The sequence below is a fragment of the Diachasma alloeum genome, unplaced genomic scaffold (assembly GCF_001412515.2).
Source record: "Diachasma alloeum isolate Michigan unplaced genomic scaffold, Dall2.0 Dall_scaffold_00381, whole genome shotgun sequence".
Taxonomy (NCBI): domain Eukaryota; kingdom Metazoa; phylum Arthropoda; class Insecta; order Hymenoptera; family Braconidae; genus Diachasma; species Diachasma alloeum.
In genome coordinates, this window is record NW_021680520.1 from 729,106 (window position 1) to 738,542 (window position 9,437).

General features: G+C 38.6%; 1 protein-coding gene across 1 annotated transcript in view; it reads right to left on the reverse strand.

Annotated features, from left to right (window-relative positions):
• Positions 1-7,993, reverse strand: part of LOC107041839 (CD2 antigen cytoplasmic tail-binding protein 2 homolog) — a 24,290-nt gene extending 16,297 nt beyond the window's left edge. The window contains exon 1 of the mRNA XM_015262612.2: positions 7,949-7,993. The gene's annotated coding sequence lies outside the window, so the exon portion shown is untranslated. The remainder of the gene's footprint in view (positions 1-7,948) is intronic.
• Positions 7,994-9,437: the final 1,444 nt, after the last annotated feature.

Sequence of the window (9,437 nt, forward strand, 5' to 3'; positions counted from 1 at the left end):
GTTACAGATATTAATGGATGAAAGAGGGTTTATTGGTGAGGAATTTCATTCTCCGTCGAACTGCCGTTTTTTCATCCCTTAATCTCAATTAGGAGGGGAGAGGTGAATTTTTAATTACCGGGAGTCACTGTGCGCCGCGAAACTATTATTTTTCTCACTGGCCCATGACTTTCATGGCAGTTTTTATTTTTTTGTTACAGAGATTAAGGGATGAAAGAGGGTTAATTGATGGGGAATTTAATTCTCCGTCGAACTGCCGTTTTTTCATCCCTTAATCTCAATTAGGAGGGGAGAAGTGAATTTTTAATTCGCGGGCGAATGGTGAATAGTCAGTGTGCGCCGCGAAAAAATTATTTTTCTTACTGGCCCCTGACTTTCATGGCAGTTTATAATTTTTTGTTACAAAGATTAAGGGATGAAAGAGGGTTAATTAATGGAGAATTTAATTCTCCGTCGAACTGTCCTTTTTTCATCCCTTAATCTCAATTAGGAGGGGAGTGGTAAATTTTTAATTACCGGGAGTCACTGTGCGCCGCGAAACTATTATTATTTTTCTACTATTATTAACTACTATTATTATTAACTACTATTATTTTTCTCACTGACCCATGACTTTCATGGCAGTTTTCATTTTTTTGTTAGAGGTGAATTTTTAATTCCCGGGCGAATAGCGATAAGTCAGTGTGCGCTGCCAAAGAATTAGTTTTCTTACTGGCCCCTGAATTTCATGGCAGTTTTTATTTTTTGTTACAGAGATTAAGGGATGAAAGAGGGTTTATTGGTGGGGAATTTAATTCTCCGTCGAACTGCTATTTTTTCATCTCTTAATCTCAATTAGGAGGGGAAAGGTGAATTTTTAATTACCGGGAGTCACTGTGCGCCGCGAGACAATTATTTTTCTTACTGCGTTGTGATTTTTATGACAGTTTCTTCCATTTATTACAGAGATTAAGGGATGAAAGAGGGTTAATTGATAGGTAATTTAGTTCTCCGTCAAACAGCCTTTTTTTCATCCGAGAGTCAGAGAGAGAGAGAGAGAGAGAGTGATTGGGAGAGAGAGCGAACGGCTGACGAAAAACCTCAAATGATTCTTTTTCTCGCATCCAGTCCGTGACGATCCACAGGCCCGTGCGCGCATGCGCAAATAGTCTGAACAATACTGTAGGGAGTGGGGGTGAGACGGAGACTTCTCTCTCGCACAAAAGGTTCTCATTCACGGCGCCGGATTTAGGGATTGAAGCTAGAAAATTGCGTTCAACTTTGAATCCATAGGAGATTCGCGGGTACGATCAAGACAAAATTTGTGGTAAATTTTCTAATAAAAAATATGGAAAAAAAAAAGAAATTCATTGATTCAATGTCAAGATATAAATAGCAACATATATTAGATTCGCTCTGAATAAATAAACAAGCTATTGAAAAAAAAAACACTGATATTCCGAATTACAAAAAAAAAAAAATTCATCAACTTCAATTTTTTTAATGGAAAAAAATTTTTTTTCCCATCTGATCTTCACGCGGCTCTGGGGGATGAACGGTTGCGAATAGGGGTAAAGTGCCCTCAACATTTTTTGTGTAGAATTTTGATCTCTACAACTTTGTGTAATACGTTTTTGGACGCACAGCGCGTTATTCACGAGTTATTTCGAAAAAACTGTTTTCAGGGGTAGTTTTTTGGCTTTTTCAACCCCCGCACAAACTTGGGGAACCTTAAATATCCGCCATTAGTTTCATACGCCCAAATCACAAATTCCATAAAAAATGGAGCCTGTATCGCAAACATTCGTATGTTAGACCGACGTTCATTGGACTAGTCGGAGATCCGTTCGGGGTTTCTCCGCGCTTTTGAAAATTCATTCCTCCGCTCCTACTTGAGATTAAGGAATGAAACCGCCGTCATTTATTGAGAATTTAATTCTCTATCGATCGGCATCGGTTTCATTCCTTCATCTTCATTAGGGGGGGAGAAATGAATTTTCTAATCGGGAAAGCCCCTCCGGGCTCACTCGACGTCGGAAAGCCGTTCGGGGTTTCTCCGCGCTTTTGAACATTCATTCCTCCGTTCCTAACTGAGATTAAGAAATGACACCGATGTCATTTATTAAAAATATAATTCTCAATCGGTAAGCTTTGGTTTCATTACTTCATCTCAATTAGGGAGGGGAGAAATTAATTTTTGAATGAGAAGAACTTGTTCGGAGTTACTGCGCGCTTTGAAAATTCATTCCTCCTCTCCTAATAGAGATTAAGAAATGAAACCACTGTCATTTATTGAGAATATTATTCTCGATCGATAGATGTTGCTTCCGTTCCCTCTCCGCAATAGGGGGGGGGGGAGAAATGAATCTTCCAATCAGGGGAACCCCTCTGGACTCACTCGACGCCGGAGAGCCATTCGGGATTTCTCCGCGCATTCGAAAATTCATTCCTCCGCTCCTACTTGAGATTAAGGAATGAAACCGTTGTCATTTATTGAGAATTTAATTCTCGATCGATCGGCATCGGCTTCAATCCTTCATCTCAATTAGGGTGGGAGAAATGAATTTTCCAATCGGGGGAGTCCCTCCGGGCTCACTCGACGTCGGAGAGCCGTTCGGGGTTTCTCCGCGCTTTTGAAAATTCATTCCTCCGCTCCTAACGGAGATTAAGAAATGAAACCGATGTCATTTATTAAAAATACAATGGTCGATCGGTAGGCTTTGGTTTCATTTCTACATCTCAATTAGGGAGGGGAGAAATTAATTTTTGAATGAGAAGAACTTGTCCGGAGTTACTGCACGATTTTAAAATTCATTCCTCCTCTCCTAATAGAAATTAAGCAATGAAACCGCTGTCATTTATTTAGAATATAATTCTCCATCGATCGATATTGCTTTCATTCTTTCATCGTAATTAGGGGGGGAGAAATGACTTTTCCAATTGGGGGAGGCCCTCCGAAGAGCCGTTCGGGGTTACTCTGCGCTTTTGAAAATTCATTCCTCCGCTCCTACGTGAGATTAAGGAATAAAACCGCTGTCATTCATTGAGAATTTAATTCTCGATCGATCGGCGTCGGTTTCATTCCCTTCTCTCAATTAGGGGGGGGGGGAGAAATGAATTTTCCAATCGGGGGAGCCCCTCCGGGCTCGCCGTTCGGGGTTTCTCCGCGCTTTTGAAAATTTATTCCTCCGTTCCTATCTGAGATTAAGAAATGACACCGATGTCATTTAATAAAAATATAATTCTCAATCGGTAAGCTTTGGTTTCATTCCTTCATCTCAATTAGGGAGGCGAGAAATTGATTTTTGAATGAGAAGAACTTGTCCGGAGTTACTGCACGCTTTGAAAATTCATTCCTCCTCTCCTAATAAAGATTAAGCAATGAAACCGCTGTAATTTATTGAGAATATAATTCTCCATCGATAGATATTGCTTTCATTCTTTCATCGTAATTGGGGGGGGGAGAAATGAATTTCCCTATCGGAGGAGCCCCTCCGGTTAGTCCGCACTTTTGAAAATTCATTCCTCCGCTCCTACTTGAGTAGGATAGAATAGAATTTCCCGAAGATTCCAAAAAGCTTCATTGTTCTTCGTGCATGAAAAATGGGGATCTTCGGGAAACTCCTTGCGATCACAAGACTTTTACCGATTTATTTTTCTCCGTGTGACGTCCGTATAGAAGATCAAAAAATCAATTTAACTTTGGGATAAATGGAGAGGAGAGAAAAACGTGAATATCTCGGAAATTAGATGCGACAAAGTGGGCCCTTTTCACGTGGACGTACACATATAATTGGACTGAAATTTATAGAAATTTTTAATTTGCAATGACGAAATTCCTTGAAATTTCCGTATTACGGCAACGCTATAAAAATTCCCAATAAGTTCCCGGAATTTCTGCGAAAATATTACTGAAACTTACAGACATCATTCCTGATTTCAAGACATTCCTTTGATTTTCAGGATCATGTCACTAGAAATTTTTTACAAAATGACTTAATTTTAACATTGCTTGCTCATTGCATTTCAGAAATGCAGCTGCCTAAAAAAGACACATCGATTCCTAGGAACAACGTTTTTTTTTCTCGGTAAATACAGACAATAGAGAAATGTCAGAGTACAGTGAATAAACTTCACTCGTCAAAAACTCCATAATGGCAGAGTTAAATTCCCTGATTTTTTTTCACTCTCGATTAATTTTTTAAAGATTCAAATTGATACTTAAGTATCAATTGATTCATTCACATCGTTCCATTCCATCGGGAGATATTGTCGATTGGAGACAATTTTTTATGGTCACTGAAGAATGCAAACCATTCATTTAAATCTCGCAATAATCTGCGAAAAGTCTCATTCGTTAATCTATTATTATTGATTTAATCCCATTATGTGTATGAGATTTGTTGAGATATAATCTCTCACAAATATTGAATATATTTCTCATCAAAATAATTTGAAATTCATTCATTACCTTTGTATCACTGACAAAATATGTAATAAATGTGAATAAGATGAATTGCTCGTTTTTTTTTTTTATTAAAGATCTAGTTGTATAGAAATTCAAATAAATGATCCTCTTTCGCTCAAGACTTCATAATTCCTTCTCTCCCTCTCCTTTATGATCAACTAATTTACAAATTAAGACAATAAGAAGTTGTATGAACGAAAATGGGATAATCAAGCGGATGAGTGAATGCAAAGGAGGTTTCATGTTGGATTTAAGATTGGGAACGCATCCCTGTTATCGACTGTTTCCATGGTAATAGATGAAAATTTCTTTACCCACAGAGACGGCCTCTCGATTAGTTCATGCGCGCCACCGCTATGTAACTCTTATCGAACAGTTCCCATAAGCCTGAGCAATCTCCCCTATTATCTCTGATATTACTCGATGTATAATATACTGAGGACCTTATGAGAGTGGTCTCAGGTTTGAGTGGGGGTACACAACAATCAGGACCATTCTCATACGGTCTTTAGTATACATGTATGTTACGTCGTTGGCCGTTCGTAACTAGGTGGCGTTGCGCACCTGGCGGTCAATTTAAATTCCAATATGATCAGATTAATTCGATTGATAATTTAATTATTTTATTCTTATTGATACTGCATAGCTGAACACGTGTGCTCTGGCGGACAATGACATCTCTTTTAAAAATCCAATTACAGAGTTCTTATTCATGAGAGAAATAGGATAAACAGTTGGAAATAAACAGTTAAAAATAACGAAAGTATAAACAGAGTTGATATAAATGTTGGACGACTGTTGATTTTCTGACGTCGCCATAAACACCATAAAATTCAAACGTGAACCACTCTAGAAAACAAATCTCAAACAAGACTCCCATTGTGTCTTTGTGTTTCGCCTGAGAACGTCATTGTTTGCCGGGCCCACGTGCGTCTTAAAATCTAGAAATAAGTGGGGGTGGCTGGCGACGGTTGACTGCGTCATAGTTTCGCCCAGCAACTCCCCACCACTTTTTGAGCTTAGCATGTAAAACCCAAAAATGATATTAGAGAGAAAGAAAATGCGTGCGCAATACGCATGAAGTGGGAGTTATGGGACCCTCCGAAGGGCAGTTTTTGGATAAGTTTCGTTTAGTTCGACGAGTCCCTCTTTAGAGATCAGATTTTCTAGTTAAAATCATATTCAGAGTCTTGTAATATTATTAAGTGAATGATTAAGTGAATAAATAGTTTACGTGCTCTCCCGAAGCACTCAGTGTTTTGATTTATGAAGATTGAATAAACCCTCATCCCAATTGACATCGAAATCAAGGATTTATAAATTATTCATTGGATTGGACTTCGTTGGATTGCCCATCCGGGCTTCAGCTGTAAAACGTTCCTGCCTCCTTTATCCGTCAATTCGAATTTTAGCGCTGTTTTCCTAGTGACATCTGGGAGGACATAACATTGTGATGTCTTGACGTTGAAATTTATAGATGGGGCTATTAATCGGCCATAGCAGTCCGCGAGATTCAAATAACTGTTGGAAAATAATTTAAATAGTTCAGAAAATGAAAAATATCCCAGAAATAGAAGAATAAAGAAAGTCTGGAATACAATGGACAAAGAGAACGAAAAACAGCATCGCAAGCGTGAGAAAAACCGTTACGGAAATAGTAAATGTCAAATACTTGAGTTTTGTTCTTATAATTTACAACCCTCCAAAATTCTCGTTGAGTAAACACCTCGAAAATCCAAAATTTAGAGAAGAAAATAAATTTAACGGTTACGGTCCCATGTCATAAAATCACAGTTCTGTTTATTTCGAAAGCTTCTCTGTTTCACGTGACCAACGTGTGTGGGCTCTCCTTTGTTCATTGTTTCGCTAGGCTGAGGGCCTGAGACCCTTCGCGGCGAAGTTTCACGACGTCACACGCTCCCCTTCTTCCGCTTTTTTCATTTCCCCGCTTTTCCTTGAGTTTCACTTTTCCCTCTCCCCTGGGCCGGGATTGCGCGCGCAACTTTTGGTCCAGTGGTGTTGCGGACCCAACCCTTGGAGTTAAGTTTAAGTTTAAGTCAGTTCCATCGTGGAAATTGGTGGTGAAGCCTTCCGCTTCCAGCTTCTCTCTTCAAATAGTTTTTCAATAGAGTTTTTCTAGAGTTTATTAAATTCATTTTTTGTAGTGCAAAGTTTAAAGCCTGAAGTTGAAGTATTTTGAATAAAAGTGTTTGTGTGCTCTCTTAAGCACTTGTGTTGAATTTATTTCACAATTCAACCCTTCCAACCAAATATTCTGGGATTAAACAATTGGACTTCGATGGAGTGCTCATCAGAGCTTTGGCGGCAAACGAATCTACAGTCAAAAATTGGCGCTCTAAAATTTATTGGTCCTACTGTCCTCCTAGTTATTTCGGTAGGACATAACATGTATAATACTAGGTATTTTACGCCTCAAAGGTTGGTCACATTGGGTAAACTACAAATCGTTAGCTTAATAGCAAAATAACGTAAGTGACCAAAAAAGTCCTCAGAAAAAAACTTTTCGAATTTTAAATTTCTGTTTCCATATTAATTATCAGTTTCTCATGTTGAATTGAATTGGCATATTTTGGCATTTATGTTACGCTGTCATTAAGCTAATGCTAGCTTAGTAATTTTGTAAAATGTCTGTATCGATACACGAAATATCGATATTTTTCAAACCTCCACTAACCTATTTGCTCCAATGTTTTCGTTTTTATAACCAATTTCATAACAAATTGGTTCTTATAAAAAATTCCACGAAGGTCAAACATCGCAAGGATCACGGGGGTGATAAGAGGATGGTCAAATTTCACGAGGGTCAAACATCCGGAAGTTTACGAGGGTAACAAAGGGGTAGTAAAATGTCACGAGGGTATAAAATAAAATATAATAAAATAAAATTTGACTATCCCCTTGTTACCCTCGTGATGCTCCACCCTCGTGACCTTCGTGACATTTGACCCTCCTCTTGTGACCCACGTGATGTTTGACCCTCGTGAAATTTCACCGTTCCCTTGTGACCCTCATGAAATTGGACCATCTCCTTATAACCCTCGTGAAGTTTAACCATCCTCTGGTGACCCTCGTGACGTTTGACCCTGGTAAAATTTAACCATTGTGACCACCGTGGATTTCGTCAAATTTGACCATCCCCTCGTGATGTTTAACTATCCTATCGTAACCCTCGCGACATGTGACCATCGTAAATTTGACAATTCCCTTGTGACCCTCGCAAAATTTGACCATCCCCTTGTGAGCTTCGTGATGTTTGACCCTCGTGAAATTCATCCTCTTGTGACCCTCGCGACGTTCGACGTTCGGACCCGCCAGACCCTCGTAAAATTTGACTATCCCCTTACGACCTTCGTGAAATTTGAACATCTCCTTGTAACACTTGTGACCCTCGTAAAATTTGACCATCTCCTTGTGACATTTATTGTAACCCTCGTGACCCTCGTGACATTCGACCTCCACAACCTTTTAGATATTTTTTACATTTTATACTTTCTTCACCGTATTTTACGTAAAATACGTGCACTCAAAATCCGGCTGAATCTAATAAACCGTACACTACATTGTAGACATTTTTTACATAATTTACGTGTATTGTACGTATAAAGTAAAAAACCCTAGAACTGACCGATTTTACCCAACCCTGCTAACTGGATAGTCCAGAGATTATAAGGGAGATGAGCAGGGCCAATTAAAGTGTTCAACAGCAAAATTCAAAGCGGTGGCGCATGGACTACGATGGAGCGTACGGAACTGTTGGTATGGTAGGGCCCGAGCATAAATTTGTCGATAACCGGAGAGGGGTTCTCAATACGGTAACTCCTCGCATTTTGTAATAATTGTCAGGAATGTAAAATCGAACATATTATAATCAATAGTATAATGATGCAGAATCTAATGATCTAAAAGTCGTTTCCTTTTTCTCGACATATTTATTATTGACACGTAGGTCAAAAAATTCATAGAAAATGCCAGCGCTGTCGCTGGAAAACTCTAGTTTTCCAGTGATTCTATTGAATAATTGTGCAGATTTTGTTTTTTCTTACTATAGTAATGTTCGATTATATATATTTATTCTCCCCCTGAGTGAGAAAGGAATATGTATCGCACTTGCTCCCACTCATTGTCTTCTCCGTCGCGTTGGCACGTGCCCGTCCTCCGCCAAACTTAACGAGTGCGAGTGAGAAAGAAAATGGAGAAGGAGGAGAGAGAAAACATTCCAACTCGTTTGAACGGTTGGAACGTTTTCGTTGTTCTCCAGCGATCTACACATAATGGGATTAATTCAATAATAATAGATTAATGAATAAGATTTTTCGCAGATTATTGCGAGATTTAGATGAATGGTTTGCCTCCTTCAGTGACCATAAAAAATTGTCTCCAATCGACAATATCTCCCGATGGAATGGAACGATGTGAATGAATCAAGTATCAATTTGAATCTTTAAAAAATTAATCGAGAGTGAAAAAAAATCCGGGATTTCCACTCTTACATTTCTCTATTGTCTGTATTTACCGAGAAAAAAAAAACGTTGTTGCTAGGAATCGATGTGTCTTTTTTAGGCAGCTGCATTTCTGAAATGCAATGAGCAAGCAATGTTAAAATTAAGTCATTTTGTAAAAAATTTCTAGTGACATGATCCTGAAAATCAAAGGAAAGTCTTGAATTCAGGAATGATGTCTGTAGGTTTCAGTTATATTTTCGCGGAAATTCCGAGAACACTTATTGGGAATTTTTATCGCGTTGCCGTAATACGGAAATTTCAAGAAATTTCATCATTGCAAATTAAAAATTTCTAGGAATTTCAGTCCAATTATATGTGTACATCCACGTGAAAAGGGCCCATTTTATCGCATCTAATTTCCGAGATATTCACGTTTTTCTCTCCACTCCATTTATCCCATTGTTAAATTACATTAGCCGCCCAAGTGATACCGCCTGCTGTCCGCACGTGTTGCGTATACTATTTTA